This window comes from Dermacentor variabilis, chromosome 4 (assembly GCF_050947875.1).
Source record: "Dermacentor variabilis isolate Ectoservices chromosome 4, ASM5094787v1, whole genome shotgun sequence".
NCBI classification, from domain to species: domain Eukaryota; kingdom Metazoa; phylum Arthropoda; class Arachnida; order Ixodida; family Ixodidae; genus Dermacentor; species Dermacentor variabilis.
Window position 1 is genome coordinate 176,658,789 of NC_134571.1, and position 13,995 is coordinate 176,672,783.

Sequence of the window (13,995 nt, forward strand, 5' to 3'; positions counted from 1 at the left end):
GACCTTGGCGGCGTCCACCGCCCGCCGCCAAGGTCTCTGAGTGGTGACGATGGCTAACACTCTAGGACACATAAATACCCAAGAAAGTGGATGGGAAAACGGCGCCCCGGTAGCTCAATTGGTACAGCATCGCACGCGAAATACGAAGATTGTGGGTTCGGCTCCCACCTGCGGCAAGTTGTTTTTTCATCCACTTTAATTTCCAATAATTTATCGTTTATTTCATTTATTAGGCACAAGTAATTTCCCCTATGTTGTCCTTGGTGTCTGTCTTTTTTGGCTTCTTATTTTATGACTAATACCATTGAGTATGCATCATGTGACCGCTGGTTGTGTGCCACTGGATATATGGCCCAGGAGACAACGGGCTGCTGCTGCTTATCAGTGAAGCTTTTTTTACGCCAACCTGGGTCACTGCAAGTATGATGACTTCGCATTTTCACGGTGACATTCACGTAATGCGATGTTTCTTACAAATGGGGGTTGGCGTCGACGTTGTGGTTTTTTCCCCCAATTCTCAGAAGGCGCGCTATTGTCAAATGAGACCTTCAACATGGAATTTGTGCTCTCCAAACGCTTTGCATGAGAGATATTGAGCTAAACGGTTTCCGCTGCTACAAAAGCGGTACGTATGACTGCACGGATTTTCTCGTTAATCATGCAACGACGAAGTATTTCTCAGAAGACTGCGGAGAGTGCCTGAGTCACTGTCGTGGTTGTGAGCGATAACACGTAGGTTTGCGCGTGTTTTCGTTGGCTCCAATGACGTCGTAGCGCTTCGCCTGCTGAACTTCACACACGGTGGGATCGAATGGTATCTTCGACTGGTCGCCTCCATGCCCCGAAGCAAAGTTGGGCAGATCCAGCGCTCCTCGAGCTCAGAGGTAAAAGACAAGCGCGCAAGCCAAACGTGCGACTCGCTCTCGGAGGAGGAAATGGCAGATGCGAAACCACGTGCCTACAGCCAGCGTCCAATGTTTCGCGTATCCAAAGCAACCGGCGCTGCCTGAAACCAGAGGCAGCGCACAAGTCCGGCTAGGACTTGTGCAGCAGGTCTTCCAATTCTACCCTGTAGGAAGTTTCGGCAGGCCTGCTGGGAATCCATGAGGATCGTCAGTGGTTGGTTCGCGTGTAGGCCCTCGCCGATGGCTAACGCGATGGCCAGCTCTTGGGCTTCCGTAATCGTGCAGGGGCGGGTCGATTCCGCGGATGTAACGTGGCCTCGGTTGTCGCATGCCACTGCAACTGCGCCTTCGTTATTCGTCCCATACATGGCGGCGTCAGTAAAACGGGCAGTGGTGTTGAACCTGAACGCTTTCTCCATGTACTGGGTCCTTGCTCTCCTCCTGCCTGAGTGTAGGTTAGGGGCCATGTTGCGTGGTATCGGGGCAACGCAAAACCTGTCCTGGACCTGACGAGGTATCAAGTAGGTTTCTTGGCTTCATGTTGTTATTGCTGGGAACCCCAAGATTTGTAGGACCTGCCGGCCCCTGTCAGTCCGCGCGAGTCTCTGTTGTTGCGAGACGTAATGGGCTTCTGTCAGTTCGCTGAGGGTGTTGTGCAACCCTAGCGCCAATAATTTTTCAGTCGATGTACTCATCGGCAGGCGGAGAGCCGTCTTCAAAGCCATCCTCAAAAGTGTGTCGGCCTGCTTTGTCTCGCACTGTGTGAGGTGGCAGTAAGGCAGGCTGTATGTGATTCTGCTCACCACCAGGCTACTGGCCAGTCGGAGGGTGTCCCTTTCCTTCATGCCTTTGTTCTTGGATGTTACAAGGGAGATCATGCGTGGTATCGCCTTGACACTGGTTCTGAGGAGTGTAAGGGTGTGTGGGCCCACTGGTTGGACTGCAGCCACATTCCCAGCACCCTCAGCAATGGCTTCTCTGGAATGAGGCCCCCGTTGAGGCGTACCTCGAGTCTTCTTGTTGGGTCTGTGGGGACTGTGTGGTTACCCCGGCCTCGCCAGACTCGTAGGAGGTCAGATTTCTCGGTGGAGCATTATAGACCCCGTTGGCTGACGTAATCTTGGATGAGATTTGCTGCAGTTCGCAGCCGTTCTTCTTTTTCAACAAGGGACCCTGTTGTAGTCGAGAGTGTTATATCGTCTGCGTAGATACGTCCTGCAGTTTGCTTGCGAGACTGATCATGGCGACGTTGAACAGCGTGGGAGAGATGACAGCACCTTGTGGTGTGCCCTTGTTGGGAGGGTGGTAAACTGGAGTCTGGATCTCTCCCATGTTCAGCTCCGCCGTGCGGTAGCTCAGGAAGCTCTGAATATACTTGTACGTTCCCTCGTCGCAGTTGGTGTTGGCCAGCCCTTCTATGATTCCTTGGTGACTGACGTTGTCGAAAGCCCCTTTGATGTCGATTGCTAGGAGGACATGTTCGCCGCTGCGGGAAACGTTACTGAAGAGTTCTTCCTTGATTTAGAGTAGCACATCTTGTGTGGACAGGCCTGCGCAGAAACCGAACATGGTGTCCGGCAGGTGCTTGTTGTCTTCCAAGTGTCTTTGTACGGTCGTGTTTATAATTTTTTCGTACACCTTGCCGAGGCAGGACGTGAGCGATATGGGTCTGAGGTTATCAACTGCCAATTTCTTGCCCGGTTTAGGGATCATGATTATTCGTGCGTGTTTCCACATCGCCGGTACTGTACCTTGTTCCCAGTGTTGGTTGAGAAAGGCCGTGAGCGCGGAGATAGACTTGTCGCTCAGGTTCCTGATCATCGAATTCGTGATTTGGTCCGTGCCCGCCGCTGTGTTACGGATGGTGGCTGCGATGACTGCTCTCAATTCGTTTTCGGTGATAGGTTCGTCCATTAGTGGATTGGGTTGTCCTGTGTAGGGTGCTCTACATGGTTGTGTGGCAGTGGGATCTCCATAGCACTTGGTCTTGATGGCATCGATGAGGTCTTGTTGGCTGCCTGGGTAGGTGTGTAGTAACCGTTCCAGAGCCCTGTGTCCTTCTCCTTTCGTTTCGGTGGGGTCCAGGATGGCTTTGAGGATATGCCACGTCTTGGCCGTGTCCAGCGTGCCGCCGAAGGAGTCACAGAATCTATACCAGTTCGCTGAGGCGAGTTGCATGGCATATTCTTCTGCTTCCGCTGTTATTTGTGCAATGCGCGTCTTCAGTTTCCTGTTATATTTATGATTTTTCCAGCGACGGGTAAGGCCCCGTTTGGCATACCACAGGTGTAGTAAGTGGGGATCCACCTCTGGGGTCTCTTGCGTTCTGGCGATTTCCTTTGTGGGGCGTTGTTTATGTCGACGGAGGTTGTCGCACCAGTCTTCCAGGTTTCATGATTGTGTCGGCGTCCTGTTCTTGGGCTTCCCTGATTTTTCGCCACTCAGTGAGTTTAGCTGTGCCGATCTGCCTGCGTAGGCGTCCAGTCTGTAGTGTTATGTTGAGTATGTAGTGATCGCTGCCTAGGTTTTCGAGTGTGTTGAGCCATTCGGCTCGCGTGGTTTGAGCGATGAAGGCGAGGTCGGGAGTGGTGTCACGTGTTGCGCTGTTCCCTTCCCTCGTCGGTATGTTCGGGTGAGGTGTGAAGTGACAATGTTCAATTAGTGTTTGTAGCTGGAGACCCTTCCAATCTTGCCTCTGGTACCCCCATAGCGTGTTCTGAGCGTTGAACTCGCCTATGATTACCAAGGGACTGTCTTTAGCGAGGCGGAGGGTGTCCCCAAAGAGTTTTCCTATGTTTGCCCGCCTTTGGCTGGGTGGGGGGGGGGGGGGGCAATAAATGTTGAGGACGAAGGCGCTCTGTTTCTGGTTGCCTTTGTATATTATTTCGAGAAGTACATGTAGTATGTCCACGCCGTCTATGGGTTTGTGTTGTATGGTTGTGATGTTTCTGTCTACTAGTGTGGCTACCTTCCACTTGTCGTCTTGACTTGTGTGGTATTCTCCGTAGCCATGTAGTGTTGGTCGGGTACCGGGCTCTTGTAGGGCTATGACCCCCGGTGGCTTTGAGGAATGGGCGATCAATTGTGTCAGCAGCCCTTTGTTCCTCCGGCACCCACGGCCGGCAGTGGGAACAGCCACTTTTCCATGTAAGTGATACTCTTTCTCTCATATGACTCCTACGCGTCGCCACGCCAGCTCACCTGTGCAGACTCCACCACCAAGTTTGCTTCGGAGGCACGTGCAGGTCAGAGGCAAGAAGCAGTGGCACTGTTCTTGACATTCACTCAATTTCTTTTTCTTATGCTGAGGCAGCCACCACACCTCCAAAAACCACCTTGACGGTGGGTGTGTCAGCAGATTCCTGTTGTGCATATGCTCCTTATAAACGTCAAGAAACTTGAACTTCATAAGAAGCTTGAAGGCAAATGGGACATTGATACATTGCTTTTTTGAACATTTACTGTACACATACAATATATGTTATACCCCGCAGCGCTACAGAGCGTATTTTGAAGCTTCGTTCTATATTTTTCACCTTTAATTACCTTCGTGTTGTGTGGCCTTCAATGCACTTCATGTTGGAGCAGCTGCTTTGTCTGTGTATTTGACACTGGATTAAGCTTGTGATATCCACATGTGCAAAACGCCTATACTTCTCTCACATATGCAAAATAAGGTTTTATGTAGTTTTTATTATTACAACAAAAATTAAAGTAAACAATCCCATCGTGTAGTTGTGTTTCTTATAGCAATTCCTCTGACAGTTATTGACAAGTTGACAACTTGAAGTCGTCAATCCGTCATGGGTTGGAATCGTATGTATACATATAGAAAAGAATGGTATGTGTGTTTGTAGGGGAGGTGAGTATAGGATTAGGGACGTACGAAAAAACGTATCAACACCGTCCTCTAGACCCATTCCTTTAAGGTACCGTAACAAAGCGTATTATGCATAAAGCTCATACAACTAACTCAGATATTAATTACTACGTACGCTCGGCGACGCCAGCTACTTATGCCATGACTTGCATTCGCGATTACACAGGGTGCCCTCCTTATTATTCTGGTTAATCCTGCTCACTGCACCGAGGCGAAACAGTGATCATGGGCGCAGGTGCCTTTAAAGTATCTCGACCTTGCGATACATCGCTGCGCGTGCCAGGGGAGCTGTCCGTGCTAGCACTCCCTGGCACACGCCTGCCTCGGCGGCCCCAACCTACGTAGAGTCCCGCTTCGAACTTTGATCCCCCCACTGCCCCTTGCGTGCCCTGTATTTTCCGCGCCGCCAAATTTACTATAATCGCAGGTGCTCTCGTGAGACTTCCGTTTGTCGATTACATGTGCCCTGCAGCCTGTATCAGTGCTTCTAAAAAAACAAACCCGATCTTTCGTCGCGACGAGAAAAGCACCCCGCAACGAAAAAAGGGCCCAGCGGCTTCTGCAACACACCGCGCCGGATCGAAGAGAACTACGGAATGCCAACGAGAATCTGCTGACCGCAGCTTCCAGCTCCTAACTCGCAACCTCGTCGAGTGACACTGCTGCAACAGGAGTGACCATTGAAAACCGCACACCACCGGACACTTCAACAGCATCATCCTTCGGTTGCAAAACTGCCACCTGCACGGCCAACATCGACGACACACACCATCCCGCAACATATAATAAAAAATGAACTTATAAAGCCCACACACACGGCTGCACGCACACCGCATCAACGCAATACAAGCGAGACGCCAAGCTGCTACGCTGCTTCGGTTGCCAGATTAAAACTGACTACTGTCATCAAGTCTACCAAGCGTCTTAGGAGCTGGCGACCTCATCGCGCAGAAACATGGCGGTCCTCTTGAGATTCCCCATTTCAATGCATGGGCCCATGGGTAGCTTGTCTTCTAGTGTCAGTATAGTAACTCTGTGATTGCTGCTACACAGGGGTAGCATTAGAGGAGAAGAGGAGAGAGGAAGGCTCGCACCGTGCATGAGAGATGCCGCCAAGAGCGCTTGCCGCTGGAACGGTGCGCTGGCCCCTCTACGGAGCTGGTTACGGCGAGGACTGACCGCGAAGCTCGACAGCGAGGCAAAACGCAGGAACGGGCGCGGAAGTGCCGCGCTCTAAAAAAAGATAGTCTGAACGACTTCCTCTCTATCGAAGCCGAATGGGAGGAGGCCATCAGAAGCACGGTACTCCGAAAGCAAGCCCAGGCTAACGCGGCCAACGGCTACAACGGCCTCCCATTAGGAGGTCCTGGTAGCTCCTCAGGATTAAATAAAGTTCGTTGTCTGTCTGTCTGTCTGCCTATCGTCATTGGGCCAGTCGTCGTCCGATCAGCCGCTGAGCGAACCGTTAACGCGGTTCTTCACTTGTATACCTGTGTGTAATAAATTACACTCAAGGTTAGCCGGAACATGCTTTAGAATTTGAAATGCTCAAACTTTAGTCCTTTCAAGCTACCCACATGATCTTTAAATCAATTTCCATCGCTTCGACGTAGATTAGGGCTATTACCTATAACTTCGTGGACCTTCACTAAAACGTAAGCAGTTAGCAGGAAGGAAACTGCTTTTATAGTTCTGTTCTACTAGCCTGAGCAATTTGAGATCACACACTGTTCACTTCCTACTGTACACGCTCAATAAGTTGGAAGAGACAACACAGCACGGGGCCGTCGACCGGTACGTCACTGTTCGCGAAAGCTGCCACTCGCGCTCGCATGGGCCTCCATGAATGAAATTTGACGGCGTAGATTCGTGGCTATGTGTGTGTAGCGCAATGCTGACACATTTCTTAATTCCCGAGATGCATTCGTCACGTCTTATGTCAAGGATACAAGTGACGCATCATATGTGGTACCTTCGTTAAAGCAACGTAAACAACCGGCTCGTGAAGTCGCCAAACGCGTCGACATTGGCGTCCACGAGTTGGTGAGAAAATAACGGTCTGAAAATGAACGTTTACGCGCCCATAGTTTTCTCCAAGAATACCTTACGGAACACGCGATCTGTAAATGAGGACGTTAACGAAAAGCGAGAAGCAACTACCAAAATGTCCCCGTTGTTGAAGGAGCCGTGACTCGCGTATCGAGTTGGTTTACAACGAAATATACAGACTCTCCCACGTAACTTGAGCCAAATATTAATTGTAATATTGTGTGCAGTCACTTGGGGATACTTATATTACTTTGTTGAGGGGTTCAATCCCACCGTGTGTGAAGCAGAAGTGACAGACAACGCTACTGTCATTGGAGCCAACCAAAACACGCGCAAGCCAAGTGTTATCGCTCACAACCACGACAGTGACTCTGGCACTTTCCGTAGTCTACTGAGAAATACTTCGCTGTTGCATGATTACTGAGAAAATCAGTGAAGTCAAAGCGGACCGCTGCTGTAGCAGCGAAAACCTTTTAGCTCAATATCTCTCATGCAAAGCGCTTAGAGAGCACAAATTCCATGTTGAAGGTCACATTTTGTAATACCGCGCCTTCTGAGAGTCGGGGAAAAAAAACCACAACGTCGATGCCAACCCCCATTTGCAAGAAACATCGCATTACGTGAATGTCACAGTGAAAGTGCGAAGTCATTATACTTGCAGTGACCCAAATTGACGTCAAAGCTTAATTGATAAGCAGCAGCTGCCCGTTATCTCCTGGGGCATACATCCAGTGGCACACAACCAGCGGCCGCATGATGCATACTCAGTGGTAAGTATTTTATATATTTTTCATACATCGCCGGTGAATTTCTTGTGCTCTCGCCCAAGTTAAATGGGGAAGTACCCGATAATGTCAACGCGCATAGGAAATATTATCTGGAATATAAATTCTGGAGCTCCACGTCCTGGCGTACCGCGTTGAGCTCTGTTGACGGGGTGTATTTGCATCTCAATTTGCACCTTTTTCTGTTTTATATACTACCTGGTGCCAGTAACCTAGCCTGCCTCGTACAAGTGGCGATCTTCCTCAGAAGCAGACGCACGAAAATTGGTTTTCCGGTATGTCAGGCCTTCAAACCAGAAGTGCGAAACCACTGTAAGCACCGGAAGCGCCTTCGTTCCGTCGTCTGCATCACATGCCAGTGTTCTGACTTCTGCCGTTCACGGTGCTGTTCGCCAGACGAGGTAGAGTCCCTGTATTTGGTCCCGCAGGGCACAGAGTTGCGCATAGGTTCCCTTTATGTTCCAACTCTGCAGTGCAGCCACTCATCGCGCGCGCAGGAGGCAAATGCCGCGCGGTGTTCCATCTGCTTTTTGGTCTGCACGTCGCGAGCTACATGCGGCAACTGTTCGCAAGCACTTAGCAAGATGACACTTTTAATGCGTGCTTAGCTCTAACGATTGCCGTAGCAGGAGAGGTGGAACCTCCCCCCCCCCCTGGAAGTTTTTAGTTTGTGTGTACATACATATAGGCAAATATACAAAGGTACGTAGGAATGTACATATAAGGAGTAGGACCCCCCTGGATCCCTCGAAATAAAATTCTGACTACGCCCGTGGCTCGAACAACTCAAAAGTTCGCGTGCGAATGCGCATTACCTTGTAACAAATAGCGGTGCAATGTTTTTCAGCGTGCATATGAAGTTTTCTCGCGGAGGCGGAAGGAAGGAAATGTTTTAAAGGGTGTTTAAAGAAAACTTTACGCACGTGTGGTATACAATTATGTGATCGCATTTTGACTGCCGCAACGAGACGAACAATGAATGTCGCCAAGAAAACTATCGTGCCTGCAGGAATGTCAGTGACTGTTAAGCGTGACTGTCATTCACACTAAACATCGTTCACAGAAGCTGCACGTTTTCGATATATGCGGTGCAGACACGTAAATTTAAATGCATTTCAAATGTTCACATGCGCACATTTTATGCACAACCTATCTTTACGATTCACACCGCAAACTTACCAGCTGCTTCATAGTAGCAAATCTGCAAGTGGGAAAAGACACAATATCCAGGAGTTTCTAGGTCAAACTTATTTCGTACAACGGAATGGACAAGCGATGGCTGGTTGGATGACAATAGATGACCAATGGATGGTGCCAGCAGGGGATGAGTGCTGGTTCTTGGAGCCTTTGGGGGCAGAATTTGAGGCCACTGGGAAGGCAACACATTATTAAGAGTAACAACAGGTTATTTTTATTGGACTAATCACATAAGAGTACAAACTTCCAAAGTAATTATACACACAATGTAGACTGTAATATGACAGCGCATCTTTCTTTATCTCTTCATACTAATCCGGTTAATTTAGTATAAAGCAGCGCCTATTAAACGTACCAAAATAATTTCACATTTCTCATGTCGACTAAGGCTCATCGAACAAGCAGCATATTATGGGTAGTAAATGCTAAAGCTATAACAGCTGTCTCATATGTGGGAACGCACGGTGTTTTTACTTACTACAAAAAAAATGAGTACCAGCACGTCCATTGACCTTACATAAAAAATCAAAACTCCGACAAAAATTTAAAAAGAACAGAGTAGAGAAAAGCCAGGGTGCACGGGCAAATTGTACCTGCTAGTATTTACTCTGTTCTGAACGCACTTTTTTGAGCCGCATAGTCAGAACAATTGTGCAAAGAACACAGCGAGTTGAGTGAGTTGGTGAGTTAACATGCTTGGCGTATATGTGCAGCGCGACACAGACGCGCCCTCCTTCCTTTGTACGGCGTCTGTGTCGCACTGCACATATACGCCAAAAATTGCCCAAGTGAACTACCTCTCATGCCAGGCGTACGCATTTCAGCGAGTACAGGAGTGTTATTCGACATAAATTCCGCTTTAGTGCAAACAAGCCGACCTCACCTCTGTAAACAAGGCGAACGCACCTCGCATATCTTGGTCCCTTTCGGAGCCGGCCGGTCTCGTCCCCTGCACGGCACCAAGTAAAAAGCTTTGCCACCTTCCGAGTGATTTCTGCAGTTTGGTGCGCTGCAACCCGTTATACTGGAATAGAAGTGTCAAAGTTATGTGCTTCGTAGCACTTCACCAATGTTTAACTTAATGTTGTCGAATACTATACCTGCAACCCGGAACCGATCGTTGATACGTACGCTCGATGATCCGCCGTTTCCAATTTCGATGGCACTGACGGAGACGAGTCGGCGCCGTTTCCTAATGTTGTCGGATACTATACCTGCAACCCGGAACCGATCGTCGATACGTACGCTCGATGATCCGCCGTTTCCAATTTCGATGGTACTGACGGAGACGAGTCGGCGCCGTTTCCGTAAAATCGGCCTGGCAGCCCGCAGTTGATTATCTGACGTCATTTTGCACCACGTGATAGCGCTCGGCGAATAGCGGTGCGAGCGGGCCGCAAAAGTTATGCGCAAACCTGCTCCTTGCGGGAGCATATTGTAACGTAGACTGAAGACGAGTCATACAAAATATACCCTTCTCTTTAATGGCGGGCCAGAAGAAGAGCGTGAAGCGTACGCGCTTCGTCGTCTTCCATGGCACCGGCCGTTGCGCGCGCCGTCCCGCGGCGCGGGAGCCAAACAGCATTGTGTCAATTGCCCCCCATGCTAAAAGCGACCGTCTCGGTCACGTGAAAAAGTTCTTTCAGCGACGACAACAAATGCAGCTCGTCAGGTGCAGCTCGGCGTTCACGTACGCGCATAGTAGGGCTTCATGCGCACTACATGAACAACTTCAGCGCGAGCACGATGACGGGGCGAACCGAGGTCAGAACTGCAGGGACGACTTCGTAGGTAACGTCACTGAGGCGGCGTGTAACCTTGTAGGGACCAAAATACCGGCAGAGTAACTTTTCCAAGAGTCCGCGGCGACGGAGGGGCGTCCAGACCCACACCAAGGCGCCGGTATTGTAATGGACAACTATCGATTCCGCTGCATCATCGTCTCTGTCACGCCCTGCTGTATCGTTCGTAGAGCCTACCGGGTCTTCAGCTTCGCTGCCAGATAACTCTACAGCATCCCTTTTGCGGTTCATGGTCAGCCAGTTATCCAACCAGACATCTGTGATTTTAAAACGCCTGGACTCGTAATCAAAATGGCGGGCACAGGTGTTTGTGGCGCGCTGCAGTGGAACTGTAGAGGGCTCTCCACGAAAGTGGGGGAGCTTAAATCCCGTCTACGTATGAACAAGCTGCAGGTGTGGGCCCTGTTACTATAGCAGACGAACGCCTTGCCTGCCATTCCGGGCTTCAGTGGATGCGTGTCTCCTTCCATGAGTTACCGTCGCATGCACACAGCTGCCCCTCCAGGAAAGGCGGCAGTGTATGTTGATACGCGCTGTCCTCAGGTCTGCCTTTCTCTTGAAAACTGGTGTAACTCATATCAGGAGGTAGTGGCAGTAGCTGTGAAGTTACCCAAGACAACTCTTGTGGTAGTGTCATACTACATAAGACCTGCCGGTGGCTCTTCTTCAAGAATTAATCTGGGGTGGTTAATGAATATCCGTCGCCAAAACCCAGCGTGTCCTATTTTAGTTGGTGGTGATCTCAATGCCCCTACCCAGATTGGGGGTACCCTACTTCTAGCCCTCGAGGTAGGCGTGTGCGGGACGCCTTCGCAGATGTGTTGCTTATACTACTGAACCATCCCGATTCAGCAACGCGGGCTGTGCCTCAAGCTCGACGTACAACATACGCATAGGATCTTACGTGGTGGGCGGGTTCCGGCATTCCCACTTGGCACCTGGAGCCCGACTGCTTGGGTAGTGACCACCACCCTATCATCATCGGCCTTCATCCGTCGCAGGCCCGCCGATTGCGCCGCAAGTGTTCTGTGGTCAACTGGGACACCTTTCGCTCCGTTCTCCAAGATACCTCTGTGGACTCGTCACCACTACTTGTTGACCGCATACAAAGCGCGCTCAATGAAGCTACAACCATCAGCTGGGTAGACGTCGATCGACCGGCGCCGGATATCGGCCCGCTCAACTTGTGGGCTGCTCGCAGACAAGCTGAGCTGGCAGCATCCAGAGACCCCACTTCTGCAGAAGCACGTATAAGACTGAATTTCCTTACTGCTATGGCCCGCAGATATGAACGCGACCTCTCGCGGAGGCACTGGCATACGTGGTGTGAGAGGTTTTCATCCAAGATATCGAATGCTTCTCTCTCGCGAGCGGTCCGTGCCATGGAACACGGTTGCCGCCGTCCAGACGCGGTAGCCACAGCCTGCTTCGCTGCTGGCTTGTCGCCGGATGATTTCGCCAGAGAAGCAGCCCGGAAGTTTTTCTCGCATTACGACGTGTTCCCGCAAACAGCCTATGGTGCTTCCTTGGCAGGTATTCCGACACATATCGACAGGTTGCCATCTACAGCAGAGTCCGAGGGGACTGCAAGCTCTTTCACCATGCCTGAGTTGCTTACAGAGATAGATGGTACCAGTCGCAAGACAGCACCCGGTCCAGACTCTATTACTTATGAGGCCTACAAGAACCTGAGTTCCGCTGTGCTGCCTCAACTCCTCGACACCATTAACAAGGTATGGGTAGATGGCGTTGTCCCTCCAGGCTGGAAATCAGCTATTGTGATCCCGATTCCGAAACCAAGCAAAACGCCGACTGACCTTGGCAACTTCCGACCCATTTCCCTTACGTCAACGTTGTGAAAGCTTGCTGAGAAGATGCTAGCCACACGACTGTCCTGGTGGCTAGAGCACCACGGTTTCTATCACCCTGCTCAAATTGGCTTCCGTCCATCCATAGGTACTGAAGATGGGCTGGCTGTCTTGGCTTCCTCGGTTTTATCGTCAACTCGTAGCCACAGTGTCCGTACTGTCCTCGCTATGGACGTCGAAAAGGCGTATAATAACATCAGTCATGCTGCCATCTTGGCTTCAATTGACATGCTGCATTTTCCCCCTAGAGTACGGAATTTTGTCAAATCTTTCCTTGAAGACCGACATTTTGCAATTCGACTCAGTGGTGACGCCATCGGCTCATTTGTCCCTCTTCGTGGCGTACCCCGTGGATCTGTATTGTCGCTCACATTATTCAATATTGCTTTCATCCCGCTTGCATGGCGCTTACACGATATACCCGACATAAAGTTCTTGTTGTACGCTGATGACATCACGGTATGGAGCACTCATCACGACCTGCAGATTCAAGCCACTGCCCTTCAATCAGCTTTAGATATCACGACGACTTACGCTTCTTCTGGCGGCCTTAGGCTTTCCGTCAGCAAATCTGCTTACATGTCAATCACCTATCGCTGGGGCCGGCGTAAACTCTCTGCAACACCCATTCGTCTTCATCTATCCGGAGCCCCTCTTCAACAACGTTCAACTATAAAAATTCTGGATCTGATGGTACACGAGTCGGGAACCGGAACTGCTTGGCTCTCCAGCGCTAAAAAGCAGGCAATTCAAACGTTGGGTCTGATTACGCGCATTGCTCCTAAACCGGGCAGCGCCAGCTCATATGTTGCGCGACAATTGGTGAAGGCGGTAGTGCAACCACGCCTTGTTTATCAAGTCCAATTCCAGCATTTGACAAGGGCACAATGGTATCACCTTGAGGCTGTTAATTGCGAGGCAATGAGGGTCATCACTTGCCTTCCCCGCATCACACCGATCGTGGCTCTCCAAGACAATGTACAGCTCAACACACTAGATGAGCTGGTGCAGCAGCGACGTGATGCTCGCAGGCTTAAGGCCAGCCTTTCGCACGCAACGTGTGCTCTCAGGGCTTACACTTTCTCGAACTCCCTTTTACCACCACCATCGCCAGTTCTTCCTCCCTGGAGTTTTGTACAGCTGAGTGATAACAAGCCAACTGATATACATCGCCCGACATCAACTCACGCGGCGGCGTCGCTTCGTGACCGAATTATAGCTCAAGATGCCCACCTGCCGCTGGCTCCATCGTCCTTTACGTTGATGCAAGCATTCAGCACTGTGAAACAACCACTGCAATTTATTGCCCATGAGCATCTGCCCTTAATAAGACGACCCGGTTTCAAATCCAAGAGCCTCCTTCCTCCTTTTGTGCTGAGCTCCTTGCTGTCCGAGAAGCGTTGTGCTTTGTGGCCGCCTTTCCCATGGTCCCCACGGCCCGCATCGTCATCCGCACTGATGCCCTCCAGGCGACGCGGCTTCTGCGACGCGTCAATCGCAGCCCTGGCA